At 41.4% G+C, this 23,792-nt stretch overlaps 1 protein-coding gene and 1 pseudogene across 1 annotated transcript in view; both read left to right on the forward strand.

Annotated features, from left to right (window-relative positions):
* The window catches only part of LOC148741321 (uncharacterized), a 220,957-nt gene that overhangs the window by 74,909 nt on the left and 122,256 nt on the right, over positions 1-23,792 (forward strand). The window lies entirely within an intron of this gene.
* On the forward strand, positions 6,155-6,907 carry LOC148741325 (uncharacterized; annotated as a pseudogene).

Consider the following 23,792-nt stretch of genomic DNA (forward strand, 5'->3'; position numbering starts at 1 on the left):
GAAAGCACTAAATTTGACATTTTTAGCAGAAATTTCCTAGAGTGTCTACAGGACGATGCTAATTCATTTCGGTTGTTTAAGGTTGACTTTTCGGGCTTACACAAAATATAATACTTCTCCCACAAACACAAATCACAATTCTTGGTGACGTTTGAGTAAGATCTTGCCCGTTTTACTTTGCGCCATTTAATGTTGTACTCAATGTTTCGGTCTTTCAGGTTCCAAATATGCTTACTAAGCTCAGCTGTGTTTCTATAACGTTCTTTACGGAATGAGCAAATGTGGTTTCGATATCTTAATTTGAATGGAGTATCACAAAGTCCGATATACGTTTCCCTTGTTGTTTGCGTGGTTACTTCGGCTTGGTGTATTATGTTCACCACGCTGCAGTTACCATCCATGGGGCACGTGTCCGGTTTACGACAGTTACAGTTTTTGTTATTTCCTTCAGCGACTGTGGATTTTCTTATTTCGGCTTTGTTGTGGCAGGAGATAATTGATTTAACGTTATTCATGCAGCTGTAGCTTAATTTAACAGTGTTCCGAAGGAAAATTTTATGTAGTGGATTAGATTTGGGGAAGTGCTGGTCGATCAGGGAAAGAAAGCAATTTCTAACATTTGTTTCAACGTTTCTGCTATACGGCGGGTTGTACCAGTAGTAGATGATGATCTCATTCCGCTATTTTGGTTATATATATATATATATATTTCTACATTTTGAAGTTTAGCGATTATTTACCTCAAGCAGGAACGAAAAAAATGAAAAAAAAAAAATGAAATTTAACGATGACAAAATGCAAGGAATGATAATGGGTAAATCAAAGTACGATTATGATCTTCTATTTGAAAACAGTGCTATTGAAACCAAATACCACCTCAAGATCCTGGGAATAAAGTTGGATAATAAACTATCTTTCCAGGAACACATAAAGGATATCCCTTATAAAGTCTATGCAAAAATAGGGGCGATGAGACGTATAAAACGCTTACTACCAAAGAACACAATGATAGCTCTCAACAGAAGCTTTATTCTATCTCATTTCGAATATTGAAGTCCTCTTTTCATTGCTCTTACAAAAACGTTAAGTAATAAACTAGAAAAGGCAAGGCATTATGGTCTAAGAACAATTTTAAACTTAAATAACTCAGTGTCTTATGAATCTGCCCTTAAATTAATCGACATGAGATCATTATCAAATAGATGCATAGAACAATCGCTCGTTATATTTTTTAAATATTTCAAGAAAAATGGCCCAAATTACATTAGTCATTTTTTTAAGCCCCGCATTCCAACTTGTAATTTAAGTAACAGAGGCCATAATGTTGAACAGAAATCTTACAGTACCCAATTCATGCACGACTCCTTTTCACGTATTATCTCTCGAATTTGGAATCAGTTACCTTCGTCAGCAAAGTCTGCTGAAAATGTGTTAATTTTTCGTAGATCAATCAGCAAGTTCGATTTTCCTGGTTGCCAGTGCAACAATTGTTCAATTTGATATTTATCATTTCCAACGATTATTCTCAGCACTTGTCACCACTATATAAACTGCATCAACTCATTACATTATATATTATATTTATGATCGAATAACTTTTTTTTAAATATTGTATGTACGTAATGCTCTTTATATTTTCTCTGTCAATCACTTTTGTCATGAGCCTCTGGCTCGGGAGATCAGGGCAACCACTCCCTGTGTAATTGACTTTAATTAAATTATTACTATTACTATTATTCAGCTCCCTGAATCTGTAGCGAAGCAGTGTCCATTGCACTCCCTTCCCAAAACAACTGCTTTGGACACTTAACAGCCCTCCAGCCATTTGGTCTTAGCCTAGTAGCTATTTTGTGGCTGGTTAAGAATCTGTCTGATTACTGATTATGTAGTGATGACTCTGATTTCCACCACAAATCAGAGTCAATGTGCCAGTTTTTCGATAAACGTGGTTACCCTGTTTCTGTCGTTCAAGCGGGTTACCACCGCGCCCAACTTATTGATCGACATTCAGCACTACAAACGTCGCATAAGGAAGATTCCGACCGCATTCCATTCACTCTCACGTTTCACCCTCCAACCACTCAGTTAAATCCATCATTCTTAAAAACTTTAAATTACTTCAAAACGATCCAGAGACAAGCACTATCTTTTCGCAGCCTCCGCTCGTTTCATTAAAACGCGACAAAAACATAAGCAATTTTTTGGTCAGAAGTTCTTTTCAGACTAATGACCAACCAGGCACTTTTAAATGCGCTCGTGCACGATGCGAAACGGGTCCTTTCATTCACAACACTGATAAAATATCGGGACCTAAACGATCCATTAACATCACCGATCACTTCACGTGCACCTCCGCCAATGTAATCTATTGCATAACTTGCACTTATTGCGAAAAGATATACATCGGCGAAACAGGCACAAGACTAAGTGACCGATCCCGAGAACACGTTCGAGACGTGGAAAAGAATGACAAGGACACATCGCAACCAGTCGCTAGACATTTTAATTTACCTAATCATTCTAAGCAACATAGGCAATCTGCGGTCTTTCCTTACACTTAGGTAGCACGGAAAGCCGTAAAACTCTTGAACAAAAGCTCATCTTTCAAACCGGCAGTCTAAATCTCACAGGGATCAACGAACGCTTTTCATTTCACTAATTTATTCGTGTTTTTCTCGTTGCCATGTTCCCACCAATAACGTAGCTCCATTTTCTGCCTTTAAAAGCACACACAACCCACAATTCCTCTATTCGCTCCGACGAAGGGCTAACGTTCGAAACGTCAGCTTTTGTAATCGTTACGGTGGCCAATTTACCATTTCAACTTTGTTGATATATCCAAAATACCGATTATAAAGATTTTTAAGATTGTAAATACTATACTTTCAATAATCAGGATTGTAAAGATTGTAATGATTGTACTGATTTTAAAGACTGTACTTCAAGATTATTATACTGTAATGCGCGTGTGAGCATCTGCATATGTAACACGCGCAGCATATAAGTAAATAAATTATTATTGTTATCGTGTAAAATGGCAGGAGAAAAGAAATAGACTAGAATGGCCTCTTTCAAGAAGCCCTGTTTAATCGAAAAACAAACCACGATTGACTAACAATAGAAAAGGATACAATACCCACACCGGAGCTTTAAACCCAGGCTGTTCAGTAGCAAACTGTCAATGGGCCAAGTGCAGGTGCTAGCATGGACGTTGTGCCCCCTGAATTTTCAACGACCAGGCTGGCTTGTCCACCTCTCTTCCACTGCTTGTCCTTTCGGCTGTAAGTCTTCGAAATAAATTCTATGATCTTATCTTAACATTTTTTTGTTGCTTCATGGCATGAAGCAACAGAAAATGATACGACCAACAAAAACATCTGATGTGCTTAAGAGTTCGTTACTTGAAAGTCTAGAACGAAGGGATGTTAGCATATTACATCATGGCGGCCACATAGCTTTGGGCTCCACTCTTACTTCTATTTCTTGGCAGTTTATTGAAACTGAAATCAAATAAGTCTCTGCTTAACAACGACCTAGACACCTGTGTGTCCCAGCAATTGTAAGTTAAAAACTCGTTGTGGTTGTTGAGAAGACGTTGATGAACTTGTGCGCGTGCGACTCGCGTGCGCTTGCTTTGGGACTACTTAGGCTAATAATATCGTAAGCAAATCACGCGGACCTTTTAATTTTGACGTGTGCGATCTCTTATTGGGAGTTGAAAAGTTTTTAGTTTATCGAGTAGCAGTTTTGTTTAATGGTCGTTGTCGTTTACCGTGAGTCTGACAGTTTACCGTGCTGGAATTAAAGCGTTTGTTTGGATTTCCCGTTTCGCTTCCGAACATTTTTGGCGACCACGATGGGAGCAAGGTATGAGCTGTAATTTTTTTGTGATATCGTTTGCGAGTTGAGTGCTATGGCTTCCGGTGAATCCGATAATTGCGAAGTCGTTGATGTTACCGAGAAAAACGACAAAACTGGACCGAGTGGAGTCGACAAACAGAAGCAAAAGGACGTTCTGTTGATAGAGATAAAGAGAAGAAAACGTACTGCAAAGACGAAATTGACAAAACTCAGACATGAGTTCGAAAAAATATGCTTTGGAGATTCAGAAATAACGGACATACAAAGTGTCATTGAACAGCTGTGGGCAGTGCTAGAGGACGTACAAGAGACTTTAGAGGAACGGACCGCATTCTATGTGGAATTCGAAGAAGAAGCTGCAAAAAAAGAAGCGTTTGAAGAGTCTGAAACGATCGAAAGAGAAGTACAAGAAACGATTGAAGCGGGTCAAAATGCGATTGAAGTCCGAGCGTCCAAAACCGAAAATATGAACTGGCCATTAAGCGAGAACACAGTGGATCGCTACGAGCAATCGGCCCGAGAAGATCAGCTTAACGAAAGTCACGGCAACCGCGACGTCCGGAACCGATATTTGAAGCCGTTAACAGTTCCTACGTTCAATGGTGACAAGAGAAAGTTTGAAGATCTTTGGGCCCTTTTTACAAGTCTCGAAGACGAGTCTACGGAGCCAGTACATTTGAAAATGGCAAGATTACGACAATGCCTTATGGGGAACACTTTGGAAGCCATCCGTGGTCTTGGAATCACCGCCCCCGAATACGAGGAGGCAAAAGAAATATTAAAGACGAAGTAGGGAGGTACGCGCCGGCTTCTGCGAGCCTACTTGGATCAACTAGAACAGGCGCCGTTAATAAGAAGCAACGATATCCACGCGCTGGAGAAGTTTGCTGACCTTGTTAGAACTACAGTGGTAAAGTTACAGGCCGATGGAAGAGACGGTGAGTTACGAGATGGAACTCTTCACAGCCCGCTGGTAAAAAAGTTGCCTGACCGAATAGAAGCAGCGGAAATGGTGAACGGGATTGAGTCGAAACCTGTCGAGCCCGCCAGATTGCCGAGAGTACCGAGATACCAGGATCAGAGCAGGATGCGAAATTTACATACTGTTGCAATGGCGAAAGAGCCGCGTGGTGTGAAGCCTCCATGTTCTCTCTGTCACAGTTTCAATGACGGGGTGTGGTATTGCAAGGAATTTTACGACAGAGGAGTGGATGACCGCTGGAAGATCGCGAAAGAAAGAAAGCTGTGTTTCCGTTGCTTAGCCTCTGATCATAGGGGAAAATATTGCCTAGGAGCCCGCAAGTGTGGTATAGATGGTTGCTCTCGAAATCATCACCATCTTCTTCATGAAGGTGAAGTTTTGTCAGAAACTGGACCGACTTACAACGTTGTCTTATGTTGAAGATGAGAGAAGCCCAGATGTTCCACGGGAAGGGGCACCCGCTGTGACCCTGACCAGCTGTAATGAAGGAACGTCGACTGAATCTTATTCGTTACGAACTGTCCCTGTGTGGATGAAGGCCAATGGTAAAAAAGTAAAAATAAACGCCATTCTAGACGACGCATCGAACGAAACTTTCCTAAATGAAGAGGTTGCTGGGGTACTACGACTGCAAGAGCCTTTCGAAAAAATTCAAGTTCATGTTCTCAACGACACCGTCGAAACGTTTCAGTCCATGCCATTAGAAATTTAAATCGAAAGTGTAGATGGCAGGTTGTCAAAGGAAATAGGGGTAAAAACATATCCTCAGAAAGTCACAGGTAGTTACAGAGCTGTGAACTGGAACAAACATCAGGATAAATGGCCTCACCTGACCCAGTGCAGTTTTCCCAAGCCGGCAAATGGTGGACTTGTCGATCTTTTGATTGGCATTGATAACGCTGAACTCCATTATTCACATGTTGATCTCCGAGGAAAACTTGATGGACCTATCGCCCGCCTCAGACCACTTGGGTGGAGTTGTATAGGTGCGCCTGACGAAAGCGAAACCGCGGGGACACGTTCCCACGTTATTCGTTCCTTGTTCACTAGAGAGCCAATTTGAAGCGAGAGAAAAGAGTCCTGTTGTGATGTCGACAACAGCTTAAAGAGATTCTTGGAAACTGAGAAGTCTGGCACATGCAGACCGCGATGACCGACTCGTACTCACCGAAGAAGAAAGACTAGCTTTAAGCAAAGTGAAAGATTCCCTAAAGTACAAAAATGGAAGATATCGTGTAGCCGTTCCTTGGAAAGAAAACAAACCCGATCTCCCTGACACTAAACCTATGGCACTGTCTCGACCACGAAGCACCGAAAGAAATTTGAAGAAGAACAGCCGTGTCGCCGAAGAATATCAAGCAAACATCCAGGCCTATGTTGGAAAAGGATATTTACGAAAGGTTCCCTCAAACGAACAGTTGCCAGCTAACGAAGGTATTTGCCGCATTTTCCGGTCGCGAGAATGGATAAATCGACAGCAAAAGTACGAATCGTATTTGACTGTGCCGCTAAATGTAATTGTACTTCCTTAAATGACATGATTCATCCTGGGCCGAAATTACTGCAAGATCTTTTCAAAGCCCTCGTCCGTTTCCGTCGAAACCCTGTTGACATCGCCTGCGAAATGAAAGAAATGTACCTCCAGATAGAGATTGAAGAGCGGGACCGACCTCACTTCCGACTACTATGGAGAGATCTTGACCCTAACCGAGAGCCAGATGTTTTCAAGTTTAACCGTGCGGTTTTTGGGAAGAATTCAGCCCCTATGGAGTCGCAGTTCGTCGCGCAGGAAAACGCTCGAAGAAACCAAGGCCGTTATCCCCTTGCCGCTGATACGGGCCTTAAGTCCACTTATATGGACGACTCTATTGACAGTGTTGAAAACGGTGATGAAGGAGTGTAGCTATACCGTCGATTGAAGGCATTATGGGGAGTCGCCGGCATGTAAGCCAGGAAATGCATCTCTAATTCACCGAAAGTTATTGAGGCGATTCCATCAGAAGAACGCGCCACAGAGATCGCGATTAACGATGGTCAAGACCCGATAACGAAGACACTGGGAATTTCCTGGAAAAGTACTAAAGACGTGTTTACCGTTACCGCTTCTCCAGTTTCCCCGGAATTGCAGACAACAAAGCCAAACGTCCTGCGTAAGGTAGCAACGATTTTTGACCCACTGGGATTCATATGCCCGTACGTTATTGTGGCAAAGATTCTACTTCAGGAATTGTGGATGCGAGGTTACGACTGGGACGACGAAGTTCAAGATGAAATAGCCAAAAAAATCGGAACTTGGTTCGAGCAATTGAAAAGTCTGCACGAGGTGACGATTCCTCGGTGTCTGCGAAGTCCAGAGCCTGTTAAGTCGAAGCACATTGTGACTTTTGTCGATGCCTCTCAACAAGCTTATGGTGAGCAGTCTATATCCGCTGTGGATACGATAACGATACTACAACCAGTCGCCTGATAGTAGCAAAGAGCAAAGTGGCACCACTGAACCCGATGACAGTACCCAGACTGGAACTCGTGGGTGTGATTTTAGGCCTACTGTTAACACAGTCGTTGCTGACAGCCTTAGAAGTACCAATGCAAAGCGTGACGTTTTACTCTGACAGTACAGATGTTCTATGGTGGATTCGAGGACGCGGCAAGGACTTCCGACCGTTCGTAGCCAACCGAATTGGTGAAATACAGATGTTCACTGAGCCGTAACAGTGGCAGCATGTCTCTACCAAAGAGAATCCAGCCGATTTATGTACAAGAGGGGTCACGCCTTCAGAATTAGCCAAATGTTCCTTGTGGTGAAATGGTCCTGACTGGCTGACAAATGATTTCAGTGGGTAGTCAAAGATGAAAGTCCCGGACAGACCTAGTGAAATGCCAGAGATGAGAAACTCGAAAAGGAAAGAAGACACGAATACCTATGCAACCCTTATGACGTCTAATCTTTAGAAAGGAACCGCACCGAAACAAAGCAACACGTTAAAAGAGTGGAGAATAGATCTGAAACGGTTTTCCAGTTGGACACGTTTGGTTCGAGTACACGCGAGAGTGAGAAGAGTACTACAAAACATGCGCAACGGAGACAATAGGAATGAAAGTATGAAACTGTTGCCCGAAGAATTAAAGGATGCTGAAGGATAAATAGTGCGCTTGGCATGCACAACGCAACGCTTTATGTGACGAGTACACAGCTTCGAGCTCAGGGAAGCCGATACCAAAGAAAAGCCCGTTGATATAGCTTAACCCGTGCATCGACGACGATGAAGTTATCCGCAGTGATGGCCGATTAAAGTTCGCAGGTTTTCTTCCATATGATACTAGATTTCCGACCATTCTACCTCGTTGACACTGGGTGACGAGACTTATTGTGAAGCACTATCATGAGAGAGGAAATCATGCTGCTGGAGTAAACTTCACTCTTTGCCAGTTGAGTGAGAGATTTTGGATTATCGCCGCACGCGAGGAGATTCGCGAGTGGGATCATGAATGTAACGAGTGTATGAGATGACGAAACAGGCCAGCTTGTCAAATTATGGCCCCACTCCTGCAAATAAGGCTCCGTTTCAGCTTCACACCCTTCGCCCAAACAGCCGTAGGTTTTGCAGGTCCTTTCTATACTGTTCAAGGACGCGGAAAACCACGACAGAAAAGGTATTTGTGCCTTTTTACTTGCTTGGAAACACGAGCAGTGCATTTAGAGATGGCCTGGGGACTAGATACCGACACGTTCTTAAATACCTTCGCCCGTTTTACCAGTCGTCGTGGAGTTCATAAAGACGTGACAAGCGACAGAGGCACAAATTTCGTGGGCGCAGAGGGTGAGTTAAAGAAACTAGTCCGCCAGTTAGACCGAAAACATCTTCAGAACAAGACAGTCGAACTTGGAGTGACATGGAGATTCAATCCACCGGCTGCCCCACATTTTGGAGGAGCCCATGAAATAATGGTAAAAACTACTAACAAATCCACGTACACCGTTGTTGGAGAACGGGACGTGAACGACGAGGAGTTAATCACAGTGTTCGCAGGGGTGGAGTCCCTTCGTAATTCCCGTCCGTTGACTTATCAGAGTTCAGATCCACGAGACGATGTCCCATTGACACCTAACCATTTCTTGCACGGCCAAATGGGAGGACAGTTCGCTCCTGAGGCCGTTGAAACCACTACTTTGCATCCGCGTCAACGACGGCGAAAGGTTCAAGACAGTATTTCACGAGTGTGGAGGAGATAGCTGAAGGAAGTTATTCCAGCCCTTAACAGTCGACCAGAGTGGACTTCAGAGTGCCGAGACCTAAAATTTGAGGAGGTGTTTCTTGTAGTTCAGCCCGACACCCCAAGAGGACGTTGGCCATTAGAACGGATTGTTGAAGTGTATCCTGGACGAGATGGCCACACCCGTGTAGCTAAAGTTGCGTGTGGTGTCAAGACTGTCATGAGACCGATTAACAAACTGGTTCCGCTTGGAATTAACTGTTAATTGTTTAGTTGGAAACACACTAGGACTACCTCCCAGTGTGGGGAGGGGGAATGTTAAGAGGACGTTAGTGAACTTGTGCGCGTGCGACTCGCGTGCGCGTGCTTTGGGACTACGTAGGCTAATATTATCATAAGCAAATCACGCGGACCTTTTAACTTTGACGTGTGCGATTTTTTAGAGGGAGTTGGAAGGTTTTTAGTTTATCGAGTAGCAGTTTTGTTTAATGGTCATTGTCGTTTACCGTGAGTCTGACAGTTTACCGTGTTGGAATTAAAGTGTTTGTTTGGATTTCCCGTTTCGCTTCCATACAGTGGTATCTGTTCTAAACCGGTTAAGAAGAATCAAGCCGGAATCCAGTGCGAACAATGTAATACGTGGATCCATGTAAATACGATCGAAGTGTGGTGAAATATCGCCTACTTTTTTCAGCATCCTGGCAAACCGCCCACGTGCATGGATTTGCCCATAGTGCAATCTTCCGAACATGTCAAACTCATTCTTCCACAGCTCAGTGGGCTCATTTAACTCACCGAATTGCTTTGAAACGCTAAAAAAATCGGCTCTACCAGAATTCCCCCCCCCCCCGCCAAACCAACTTTATAGGAGCAAAGAGAAACCAACTAGGCGAGGGAATTTAAAATGCCTCGTTGTCAACTGCCAAAGGGTAGATAACAAAATAGCGGACATCGCTGTTGAGATAAACGATCAGCAACCTGATATTATTCTCGGCGATGAATCCTGGTCGAAATCTGATATTAACAGCAGTGAAACCTTTCCTGAGAATCATAAGACCCACAGAAAACGCAGGGACAGCAATGAGCGAGATGGTGGAGTTTTCCAGGCCGTAAAGAATCATCCCATAGTGACTAATCGCTCTGACTGTGAGATTATTTGGTCCCAGTGCCAGCTGGCACGAAATAAACATGCGAAATCCATTTATTTTGGATCTTACTACCGATCAAATAATTGCGATATAGAAAGCCTTGATAAGCTGAATACATCACAACTGAAAATGAGAGCTACTTCACATAAAAACAATGTGATCCTCGCTAGTGATTTTAATGCCCTGTACGTTGATTTGACTATCTCGCCCAACCCAGAGAACCTATTCCCAGCGTCCTAAAACCTCCTTGAGATGTATGACGACCACGACCTAAATTAGTTCGTTAAAGAATCGACTAGGCGTCAAGGTAACACGCACAACACCCTGGACATTATGTTATCGAACAATAACGACATCATCAGCGGAGTCAAAGCCATTGATGGCATAACTGATCATGATATTGTGCCATCTACTATAAAAATATTATGTCTACGAAACGAAATGTGACACGCAAAGTTTACATCCATACTGAAAAAGGTTGACTGATCGTATAAAAGGTAATTTGGTAATGTCAATTAAGTTGAAATTATAAATTGGCCACTGTAAAGAGTTAAAAGCTGACGTTTTGCTCTGACGAAGGGCTAACGCTCGAAACGTCAGCTTTTTAACTTGTTACGGTGGCCAATTTACAATTTCAACTTAGTTGATTTTACCAAATTACCTTGTTACCCCCACCGACGAAGCACCACAGTTTCTTTAGAAACTTACCCCCTTTGATAGTATAAAACACGAGCAACAAGTTTTAACTGCAACTCAGGAACTTAATTCGAGCGACGTATCAGTTTGAAAGAAATATTCGCCATATAATGGGCACTTGCATACCTAAAAAATATGACCAGCTCGAGGCATAATCTGCTTTGGCTTAACCGATCATTTAGAAGGCAGACAAGAGCTAAACAACAGCTTTATAACAAAGCAAAGAGATCAGGAAATCCCGCACACTGGAATGAATTCTGTGCTGCCAGAAAACGCGTACAAAAGAATTTGAAGTCTGCAAGGAAAGCACATCTCATATCTAGATCTAGATTTTCTCGGAGATGCGATTGAGGAAAACCCAAAACGCTTTTGGTCATACATTAATAAAGCAATTCAAGAATGAAGATTCCGGTTTAACTGACTTCGAAGTCGATGGAAGAATTATATGCGATTGAAATCTGAAATCGGAACTTTTGAGCGATCAGTTCTCCAGTGTGTTTTCGAATGAAGATCCCACTAATATTCCCGCCGTCGGTACAAATCCGAAACCAAGCATTAGTGCTATCATTGTTACGAGCCAACATGTTATTAAGCAGCTATGACCTTTGAAGCCAAACAAACCTAGTGACCCTGGTGAGATACCTCCGTGATTCTTCAAGGCATATGCAGCGGAGATCGTTCCCATTTTAGCAGATATTTACGAAGCCTCCATCGCTACCAGGTGTGTACCATCTAAATGGAAACATGCTGATGTTTGTGTTGTGCACAAGAATGGGGGAAAGTCAGATCCCGCGAATTATAGACCCATCTCACTAACCTGCATCTCATCAAGCGTCCTTGAACATATCATCCACATCCTATTGATGACCACACCCAGAACAACACGCAATTTTCACGGACATGCAGCACGGCTTCAGAGCAAAGCGATCTACAGTCAGACAACTGATTCTGACAATCCATGATTTGGCCGAGACTTCCGAAAAACAGTTCTGTCCATGCTACAGTTTGGGACTTTAGTAAAGCCTTTGATAAGGCTCCCCCCAAACGCCTCACCAAGCTACAGTACTATGGCATTCGTGGACCCCTGTTTAGTAGGTTTGAGACAAACCGCTCCCAGACAGTGGTGTGTGATGGCAAGAGCTCCCGCCCTATCCAAGTAACATCTGGGGTACCCGCTTCGAATAACGCCTGATTTGAAATGGTCCAAGCTGCCTCATCTATTCCTGGTAAAGCAAGTAAGGTCTTGGGAATGATGAAAAGGAACCTCTAGAACAGTCCTAAGGAAGTTAAAGAAATTGCCTACACGACCACAGGGTGCCCAAAGCTGGAATACGCTTGTGAGGCTCGGAACCATCATCTCCAAAAGGACATATCTTCTCTTGAGAGGGTTCGAGGAAAGCTGCACGATTTTGTAGCAAAAACCATCACCCTACAGCCAGTGTTACTGAAGTGCTTCAAGAGCTAGGGTAGACCACCTTGGATTTGAAAACAACAATTTCTCGGCTAATTCTTCGATATAAGTTGAGTGGAGGGAAAATTGATATTGACACTAATGTTTGCCTGCGTCTTCTCACCAAATTTAGGACATGTGTGAGCCACAATTTTAGATACATTCAAGAGAAAGCTACCAGAAACATTTATTTTTATTCTTTTTTCCCAAGAACTATAAGAAGCTGGAACACCCTTCAACATTTTAAATCTGAGCTTTTAAATTATTGATATAATAACAATAATTAGATCTTCTATTTCTTCACTTTACTTTCATATAGACAGTGTATGTAGTTGTAGACATTATTTTTAGCTGTAAATAGTTGGTACGATATCTATACGATTTTACCGACTGAACATAAATGTAGATGTAGAAAGTCGAGCTTAAAACACAGAGAAAAATTAAAAGTTTGGATCATTCACTGCGACTGCAACGTTGCTCACCTTTCCTAAAAAACGTTCTGCGGTACTCGTTTTTTATCTACAGACGATAAAAAAACTTGATAATTAAGTGCTTATGAGAAGGGGCTTTTCGGGATTTTGATGTAACCCTGCAAAAGTATGTCATACTGTGATTATGCACCGATCAACTTGCAGCTTTGACATCCCCCTACCGGGCAACCCACGGCCATTTGATCTTCGCCCATGCCCAAGGCTTTGTTGCCATGTTGTAGCAGCTGCCTGGTTCATAGAAACAGTTTCTTCAATTGTAGTCGTTACAAGGTGGAGAAACATCGAATTGCATTAATAATAAGTAGTTCCTTCGACTTTGGAGATAATTTAATCTTAGAGTTAACGTACCTAGTGTCTTGCTCATAATATGCTATAATTGCAAGGCTACTTAACTTTCCAATGTGAAAATTTTAATCAAGCACTAACCCGGGCTAATAATACATTTGCACATATATAGCATCAGACACCGATGTCCTTTGATTGAATCCTGTATCATATAGTTAACAATTATTCCACGAGCGCGCGTTGGAGATGAGATGATAGATAGCCAACGAGGCGCGTAGCGCCGAGTTGGCTATAATCATCTCATCTCCAACAAGCGCGAGTGGAATAATTGTTTTTTATTAAAAACGCCCCCAAGAAATTATTATTTTGTAAGGAGAAACCGGATTTTTTAGCTCCCTTTTGATTTAAAATCTGACGCGTTCGCTTACCATATTTGTAGATTATGGCATATTGGCTCATATACCATAATGGCTAAGTCAATAAAAAGTCTTGAACTGCATTATCCAATGATCCAGTTTTTAAAAATTGCAGTTATACAATGTGGTTATGACTAATGATTAAAATAACGCACCCTATCGGATTAGCAAACTCCTCTAAACATGATTAAAATGATTTGCTCTGATATGTACCATACTTCGATTCGATTCAATTTCAATACTGTTGCAAGAATTTATGTAAAACCCCTGTTATATAAGTAATAGCTTGTGGTCTTACCAACTAGGCTATTATTAATGGTACGAGTTTTTGGAAAAAAAGCAATTTTTTTCATTTTTTATTTTTTTTTTTTTATAGAAGTAACAATGTTATAATAATCACCATAGAATTATCTTCGTTTTTGGGTCATCGCTTTTGGGTCTTAGGTCATAGCTCTTAGCTTTCGGAGGTCTTCGTTTTCGCTATAAACCGACCATGGGATCAAATTCATCAAATTCATTCACAGTTGCTCATATCATAGAAGAAACAAATGTTTGCATCATTCTATATTTATATGGCGAGTAAGTCATCAATAGAAAATACTGGCTACGAAGATTATAACATTTAAAATGCTACTCCGTCGTTGAGTTTTGAGCTCTGATTGAACTGACTGCATAAAGAAAGCCGGGTTTTTTGACACTGCTCCCTAATAGAAAATAAGGTGACTGATTTGCAATCTTCTTTGTGCGGGTTACTTTGGAGTCCTCTTTCATTGTAGGTCTGTACTTATATGATCACTTAGTTGATTGGGAACTACTGGTTGAGCAGCATTGTCACTGTTATTACTAACCTGTCCTCGACATCATTTATCACAGGTGGTTACATGGCAATCAGTTAAACGAGCTACCACCGAACATTTTTGATGACCTGACTCGGCTGGAAAAGTTGTGAGTAGCACTCTCTGACGTCTTTGATAATGTAGTTGTAAACAAGATAGGTTAAATCAGGAGCAAGACCAAATCTAAATCCTCCCTTGATTGCAGAATTTAATTCATGTAAAATATTCACTCAAGTTTGTTATATCAAAAAGTATTTTTGATTATTATTTAGCTGGGATTTGGCTGAACTTATGTAACAAATCTTTTATTCATCAAGCTTGTACGGTCAACGTGGCTGGATATTGCATTTTTATGGGCCTCTACTTCGTCTCGATCCATAAAAACGCAAAAAAAAATTAATAAATAAATAAATAAGTCGGCCAATATCCATCCATCTTGACCTCACAGTCTGTCAATAACGCATATCTATTGTTACTTGTTCTTCAGTCATTTTTCACTTGTCCAACCGTGGGAAAAAGGACTGAAATTAATTTTTCTTAAGGAAGGATTTCTGGGATCAATTTCAAATGATAGCGTTTTTAACCTTCTTTTGTAGCATGTCCTTTTCTAAATTCACTGGAAAAGTAACCAGTGACAATGACTTATCAGCATTTAAGAAAAAAAACCAATGACTGGGGCAACGCAAAGGTCTCGCCATGTCTTGTTTTGAGAAATGGGAAAAAATTTACTAAAGATTTTAATCTTTTCACAAAGTAGGTGGTTGAGAATTTGATTTAGCTTTAGACCATACATTCTGTCAGTTTACTGGCATCATAAAAGATCCGGACTACTGCAAGAAAACGGAGAAAACGTATCTCCTTCCTTTTTCTAAGGGGGGAGGGAGGGTTAGCGTGATAAACACATTTGAACCCCATAATGATCGAGTTGGCAGATCAGATCAGACTTTAAAGCCAATAGGTCTCCATATTTCGCTTAAAAACTGACATATGATAATTTTGCATTCAAGCCTGTTAATAAAAAGCAGAAAAATCCTAGAAAGGAGTATTGGAATATTGAGTACTAGCAAGGAAATTGATCGTACCTCTGCACCCGGCCGCGGGTAATGAATGGATAGACGTATGGGTTTTAGAGTCGATCACAAGTAAGAATAAAGTGGTCTAGTCAGGGAGGAAGAGAATATGAATTGGTCCAGCCCGAATATCTCAATGTTTGCTTTAAACTCAAATTTAGAGCTGTCGCGGAAAACCAACTCCAAGTGTTGCCAAAGGGAATATTTAACCACCTGACCAACTTAACTAGACTGAAAGTATATATCATCTGATTGATTGATTGATTGATTGATTGATGAACGAGATTGAACCCGCTTTCCAGTTATATGCGAGTTTATTGATAACAAAAGGTAAGGTAGTGATTAGACTCGCACAATTGCTATCTCAACGTGGAACCCGTGATTGTCATAGCAGTACATTGCCAAATCAACCATCGTGCAGCTCAGGCATGTTTTGAAGAGGATCCATTACGGGCTTATGTGATGAGAAGGAAAGAAATTCTGAGTCACCAGTAACTTTCCAGAACTTCAATCATCAATCCTGAGTTTTAATTCTCAGACGTACTGCCTAAATACCTTTTAAATGCTATGACGGAGAATGCAAACAGGCTGTTATGTGTTGAAAACCTTGCATAAGATTTTTAATCCCCGAATATCATGTAACTATTGTTACATTATCTTAGCTGGAGCAATGAGCTCTTTCGGTTTGGTTGAAAATTCCTATTCTTTTATTTCAACGCTAATTTTGTTCAATCTGAGGCAAAGAATCTGCTTAAGATACGGTCAATGATGTAATAGAAAATTTCGAAAAGACAGGAATGACGCTTGGACGGGTTTGGACAATCTGGTCGCATAACGAACTGAATGGCCTTTAACGAAAATAACTGTTTCAGAAATTACTAATACCAGAAGGCTACGCTGTTACACTCTCATTTCCTTTCTTAACCTTGGAAGTTGGCACCACACCTGTGCTCTATGCGAGATAGCGGCACAGGTGACTGTGTGATAAATAACTGAAGCACTGAATGCTTAAATTAGAGATGACCGGACTTTCTAAATTATAAATTATAGAAATCAACAGCTAAAATTTAAGTCACGGCCTCTTTCATACGAAAATACATTGACTGATTCTCTGTAGGTGCTCCATCAGAGTTGTTTCACCATAGACATTTACTGATGTAATTACGTAGTGGATTAGAAAATACTGAGTGAGCAGGTTGAAGGAAAGGATATAACAAGTGGTGTGCCTTTCAACTAAGGTGAAATGTTGCCGTCAAGGCAAATATACTTGATGGAAAGCAGCGGAAAAAGTTAATAAACAAATCTCGAGTAAATGTCGATATGGTCGATTTGATAAATTTCAATAAACTTCAATATTCTATGACTTTGTTATTACTGATCTGCAACTGAAATTATTTATCACAGGTGGTTAAAAAAGAACTACCACCAAACATATTTGATGCTGAGATTACAAAGAGCACTCTCTGGTTCTCTCGATGAAAAATCAAAGAGATTGGCTATAAAAAGGAACAGGGTCACTGAACGTATGGAAATTATAATTAACAAGTAGATTTCCACATTGTCGTGCGACTGTACAGCCGGATAGATCACATATGACGCCAGTCAAAATGTGTCAAGAAAAAAAGACACAAAACGAACTTCGCTTCCAGGACTCAGCATCTTCTTTATTTCATCCTCTCGTGTCTCTCGAAATTTTTGAAGATGAAAAAACCAAAAAAACAACAACAGACAAATCAGAAGATTACGGGCGTTTCGATCGATCCTGAGTCGCCCAATCCAATTTAAGCCCGCATTCCGCGTAAACAGCTGAGGATTCTAAGTGAGTGTGCTGATCAATTTATGTAGAGATTCGATCTCATGGAAAACCATCAAAAGAACCGTGTATCTCTCTACCTCGCCTTTTGATTGAAGTTGACCGAAATATACCGTTCTCCGGCAACAAAACCATCTTGTAGCCTCGATATTTGGGCCTGCAGAGTTTTCCTTCTTTCCGAAATCATGGTCACGAGTCTTACAAAACTTAAGAGGCCTTTTTCATAGAGAGGTGCTTTGCCTTACTGAAATTCTCTGGGTTAGTTGTCTGAACGACAGCTCACAATGCAATATATGTACGACCATTTACCTCAGGCCAATTCCGTCGGTTTGAAAGGCGTTTTTCCTTAGAAAGATAAACGAGATTGTACGTGTCCTTGAAAGGATTGTCTTGGATCAGTTCAGCGCCTATCTCACAAAGAACAATCGCCTCACCACACACCAAAGCGGCAATAAAAATGTTCATTCTACAGAGACCTTAAACATCCTGCTTACGGATAACATACTCGAAGCAATGGATAAAAAGCTGATAACAGCATTAGTACTATTAGATCTATCCAAAGCCTTTGACAGTATAGACCATGCAAGACTGTTCCACAAACTTTTCACCATAGGAGCCTCACCGCACTCTACTGTCAAATGGCTGAAGAGCTATTTAACTGTTCGCAGGCAATACGTGAGAATTGGCTCCACCTACTCCGACACTCTACCTATATCTCACGGGGTCCCTCAAGGCGCAATCCTATCACCATTGTTGTTCTGCATTTATCTCAATGATTTACCCACGGCACCGACTTTCTACAATTTGGAATCGTATGTGGATGACTCAAAAATTTTCGTGTCATTTCCGCTCGTTGAGCTTGATGCTGCCATTGAAAAGCTCGAACAAGACCTTTACAGTGTAGCCCAATGGTGTTGTGAGAACTATCTACTTATCAACCCCGATAAAACCAAAGTCCTTTTCCTCGGCAATAGACAGATTTTAAGCAGGTTACCGGAAGATCCTAGTGTGGTATTCTTGGGTAAAACACTGAAGCCAGTAGACTCTGCTAAGGACTTGGGAATCTTCCTTGACCCCCATCTTACCTACGATCACCACATTTCACGTGTAGTGTCATCTTGTTTCGCAAAGCTTTGTCAAATTAACAGAGTCAAAAGGAGCTTCGACAAAACAACATTAGAGTTGTTAATAACGTCACTAGTTTTTAGTACGATACTTTATTGCTCATATGTATGGTCAAATACCACACTCCAGAATATAAACAGATTACAATCTATTCAAAATTTTGCCAGCAAGATCGTAACAAACTCTAGGAAGTTCGACCATGTAACACCTTTGCTTCGTGAGCTAAATTGACTTCCTGTTAAAGAACAATTATTTTATAGAGACTCAGTTCGGACCTTTAAATGTCAGAACGGTCTTGCGCCTCCATACTTAACGAGTAAGTTTACCAAGCGATCAAATATACATACTCTTAACACTCGTACGCGGAACTCTTTGCAGATTCCGCTATACAGAATGGCTACTGGCCAGCGCACTTTTTCCGATAGAGGGGCCAACATCTGGAATAACTTGCATAAAGAACTTAGGCAAAATGCCTCATTGGCATCTTTCAAGCGCACTCTGCAAGACACACTATTGAGGCAGACATTTCCTTTATAAGCTCTAGAACTTGGTGGAATACTATCATAAATTCTGACCATGAGTTTTATCGTTATTTATGTTTTTATAAATTGTAAAAAGTTTCTAAATAGTTCCTGAAAAACGCCACGAGGATGTTACTATTAAAGATGATGAAGGATGCATCTTGGGTAGATTCGTTTAAAGCAGCTTCGGCGATTTTCACCACGTGAATTTGTTTACAATTATATGCTCTTTTGTGTTGTTCTTTGTTTGAGGTACATTAACTTTGGAAAACGTTCTAGTTAACAAATGGTAAACACCACAGCGTCCACTATTGAGTTAGGGATACACGCGGGAGGTTGCTAAGCACGAAAGAAGCGTAAGAGTCGCTCGAGGCGATAGCCGAGAGCGACTCTAGCTTCTTGAGTGCTTAGCAAACCTCTCAAGTGCATCCATAACTCAATAATGTACGCTGTGGTGTTTACCATTTGTTTTATAACATAACATTGATACATTGTAGCTAAAGAGTTCCCTTTTATTTAACAAATCTTACGCGACCAGAAAAAAGAAGCGCGCGCGGAAAAATAGTCTTTGCATTTGCTCACGTCAGCAGCGTACACCCATGGGAAAATGGGGGACGCTAAATTGACCAATCAGAGCGCGCGCTTTACGTTGGTTATGTTATAATAAAAGTGTGAGAAGAAAATTCAAGATTCTTCTAACTCTCAAGTTGATTACGACTTAATACCTAGTGCACTTTTGTAAAACACTGTTACAGTAGGAAAGGCTAGCTCAGATCTAATGGAAAAAGTACGTTCCTTCGAGTTATGGCTCTTTGCAGAATGATTTTCTGCCTAAAAATTTCATAAATGTTCAATTAAGATCTAGCAAAACAAAAAACACGTTTGACAATATGGTCAGCGTGAGCGACCAAGATGGACGCATGGTTTGCAGCTCCGTCCTAGCTTCAACTTTTTCAACATTTTCTTCGTGTATTGTATACTATTTTCTTGAATAATTGTCAAATTTTCAATTATCAACATGCCGACTGACTCTAATTCATCGTTAAAGAAGAATAATCCGGAGCCTAAAGCTCAAATTGAAGATCTCGCTGAAGAGATCAGGAATCTCAAATCACAGTTAGCTAACAAAGATGGCGACGAGTCAACATGAGCAGCAGCACAGGCTGAGAGAGACCAATGATCTCCCACAACTGAGCAAGCAGATTTTCAGCCATTCCAAACTAGAGCAGAAGCAGAGCTCAGGCGGTTAAGGGCTCGTCTTGCCCAAGTGAGTGCGAAAGTTGATGAGGTAGGGAAGCCGATTGATGCCATCGAGGAGTACAGCTTCCAGTACAACATCAAGATTGTAGGAGTACCTGAACTCAACTGACTTCCTGTGTTGCCGAAAGAAGCGAGTGGAACTTGGTCAAAATTGTTTTTCAGAGTGGCGTGATGTACCGGTGGAGGTCCCACAAAGTACAAAGGAGACTCTCGATCTCGGTCCTATTCTTATTAATGACAAGCAAATTGATATCGTTTCGTATGCTAAGATCCTTGGTGTAAATGTTTCGAGCGACTTAAAATGGAACCATCATATTTCCGAAGTTGTAAAGAAGGCTAGGAAACGCTAGTTCTGTCTTTCTCAGTTAAAGCGCTTAGGTTCTGATGAATTAGTGCAGTTCTGTCGTAGCTGCATTTGCCCTATTACTGAACATGCCTGCTCAGTCTTTCATAATAGTCTACCCGTGTATCTTTCTCGTGAGTTAGAGGCAGTGCAGAAGAGGAAGATGCATATTATTTTTCCATGTTTTCCTTATGACGAAGCGCTAGTTAAGGCAGGGCTTGTAACTCTGTCACGCAGAAGACAAGTCCTGACGGACAAACTTTTTAAGAACAATTTGGAAAACAAAGATAGTAAGCTTAAGACTTTACTCCCCCCAGGAAATACCAAGTGTTATAACCTCAGGGAGTCACGCATATTCAACCCGGTTTTCAAGACTGAGATTTCGTAAAAGTTTCATCGTTTAAGGTACAAGATTGCTGATTCTATATTTTAATAGTTTGTAGATATAGTTTTAATCCCTTTAATTATGTAGGGATTTATACATATGTTTTTACAATGCAAATGTGACGTAATTCAGCTTTTGGGTCGCAAAGTTACATAAATAAACTATCTATCTATCGAAATAGAGAGTGTGTTGTCTCGGAAAGATAAAGAAGAAAGCGGAAGTGGATCAGCCCGTACTTATTACCAAAATTCCCGATGATATCCGCCTTTTCGTGGGCCGTGAAATTAAAGATGGCGAATGGAACCTCTCCGAGATATTGCAACTTCTACCAAACGAAGTGGAGCAGTCAGTGACGAAGAGCTTACGGAAGAATGTTTCTGAGAATTTAAAGAAAGGGAACGTAACTCAGAGAATGTGGTACATGCAGCTACAATTACAGTTACTCTGACCAAAGAGCCTATGCGTATCAAGACCGTAAAGTTGAGTGAAGCAATTGACTTCGAACAATTCAGCAATGCGACGAACCTATTCAGAGTGACCGCTCTCATCCTAAAGTTTATCAGAAGTTTAAAGCAGCGAGAAACCGAAGAAGAGAACCGCAAAACAAAAACCCAACCCTGACGGTAGAAGAGATTAGTGAAGCAAAGAGCTTATGGATTCGCGAAATACAGGAACCTATGAAGCACGAAAAGAAAATCGAGAATCTAAAGCAACAACTCGGTTTGTTCAGCCAAGATGGTAACATTCTGAGGTGCAAAGGCAGACTAGGGAACGCTCAACTGGACATCGCAGCGCGTTACCCTATTCTGTTAACAAGACGACATCACGTGACAAGACTGATCGTGTAACCCTGTCACAGAAAGTTGAATCAGGGAGGAGTAAGAGAAACTCTCCTAGAAGTGAATTCTGGGTTCCCAAGGGCAGACAACTTGTAAAGAAAACGCCTCATCAGTGTGTTATCTGCAAGAAACTAGGTTTCCCTTACAAGGCCCCCAAAAGAGCTGATGTACCCGAAACAAGGGTCACCGATATCCCTGCGTTCACGCACGTGGGAGTTGATTTCGCCGGCCTGTTATTTACGAAGAAAACCAGAGGCACAGCCAGAACTTACATCTGCCTGTTTACATGTGCTACGTCTAGAGTGATACACCTGGAACTTCTCCCAGACTTATCCTCAGAAGCGTTCATTGGAGGCCTTCAACGATTTGCTGGAAGACGAGGAATACCAGCCTCCATAACATCTGACAACGCCAAAACGTTCAAGGGAGCCAACAAAGACCTTACCCAGCTATTCAGATACACGAAAGCCCAAGATTTTGCCACCAACCAAAACATCACTTGGAACTTCATTCTAGTGAAAGCGCCACGGTGGGGAGGATATTATGAGTGTATGATCTAGCTAGTCAAGAGAAGCTTTCGCAAGGTACTTGAAAAGGCGCAGCTGTCATACAAAGAACTTCTTACAGTCTTAACTGAAGTAGAGGACGTGCTCAACTCACGACCCCGTACGTACATCTACTCCGAAGTTACGGAAGAGTCATTAACGCCATCGCACTTGGTGATTGGGAGACGCCTGAACACTCTTACTGATAGGACAGAGCTTAGCGACGATGAAGATTGCGCCTCCAAACTAAAACGAAAGGCGCGACACCTCAGCAGTCAATCTCAACTTGACTACTGTACATACAAGATGGTGGTCGCCTCCGATATCTGCCGACCTGTATACTCTCGTATCCTTCACTGAATTCCTGAATCACCTGCTAATTAGTACATGGTCTATCTGGTTTATGGTATTCCCACTTGGGGAGACCCACGTTGCTTTGTCAATGGTCTTATGTGGAAACAATGTTCCTGTTACAATTAGTTCGTTGGTATCAAACATATCGCAAAGCCTTTCTCCATTATCATTTCTTTGCCCCAGCCCTTGTTTGCCCATCACACTTTCGTAGGCCTAGTTATCGTTTCCAACCCTAGCATTCATTTCCCCCGTTGTTTCTAACATGTCATGCTCATTGACACTGTCTATCACATCCTGTAGCCTCCCATAGAACTCATCTTTTGTCTGTTCATCTGCATCTTCAGTGGGTGCATATATATGGGAGGATCATAAGTTTAATGTATGTGGAATAGAATCTGGCTTGAATAACCCTTTCGCTGATCAGAGTCCAGTCCATTAGATCTAGAGATCTTGTTGCACGTTTTGACATCAGTATGCAAACTCCCTCCCTATGGTTGTCGTCAACTCTTCCAGAGTAAATGAAAGTTTCGCTCTCTGCAAGTTGCATTTTTCCTTGTCCCGTCCAGTGCGTGTCACTAATGCCCATTACATCTATACCTCTTCTTTTCATTTCCCTCGCCGCCTGTGCAATGTTGCCACTTCTGTAAAGTGTCCTTACATTCCTGTTACCTATCTCCATGGTGTATTTCGCATGTAACAGTGGCTTGATCAGACAAACTTAGCGTAGTTTTTTGGTTTTAGGACTTGCGGCTAAACTGAATTTAAAGTTGCAGTTTATTACAACTCGCATATCATATAACTTACGTGCAGTTACGCGTATAGTTAACAGCTATCTATGTAGATACCTCAAGCGGGCATTAGATATGAGATGGTAAATCGGAAGGACGCGCGAAGCGCCGACTAGACTACGACCGGTCACGTAACCAACAAGCGCAAATGGAATAACTACATTGGTCAAATTAACCTCTTGTAAATAATGCTGTGCTAGCCCACTCCTCTTTTTTTACTCTTAATATTTTTTAATTAAAACAACCAGAAGTTAATGATTCTTCCGTCTGTTAAAACTGAAAATAATCCCATGAGATACGTGTTGCTATACAACCGAAAATTAATCAAAATGCAACGCTAAGCAATTCACACAGCCGGCTCTTCATATT

Source organism: Stylophora pistillata, chromosome 1 (genome assembly GCF_964205215.1).
Source record: "Stylophora pistillata chromosome 1, jaStyPist1.2, whole genome shotgun sequence".
NCBI lineage: Eukaryota > Metazoa > Cnidaria > Anthozoa > Scleractinia > Pocilloporidae > Stylophora > Stylophora pistillata.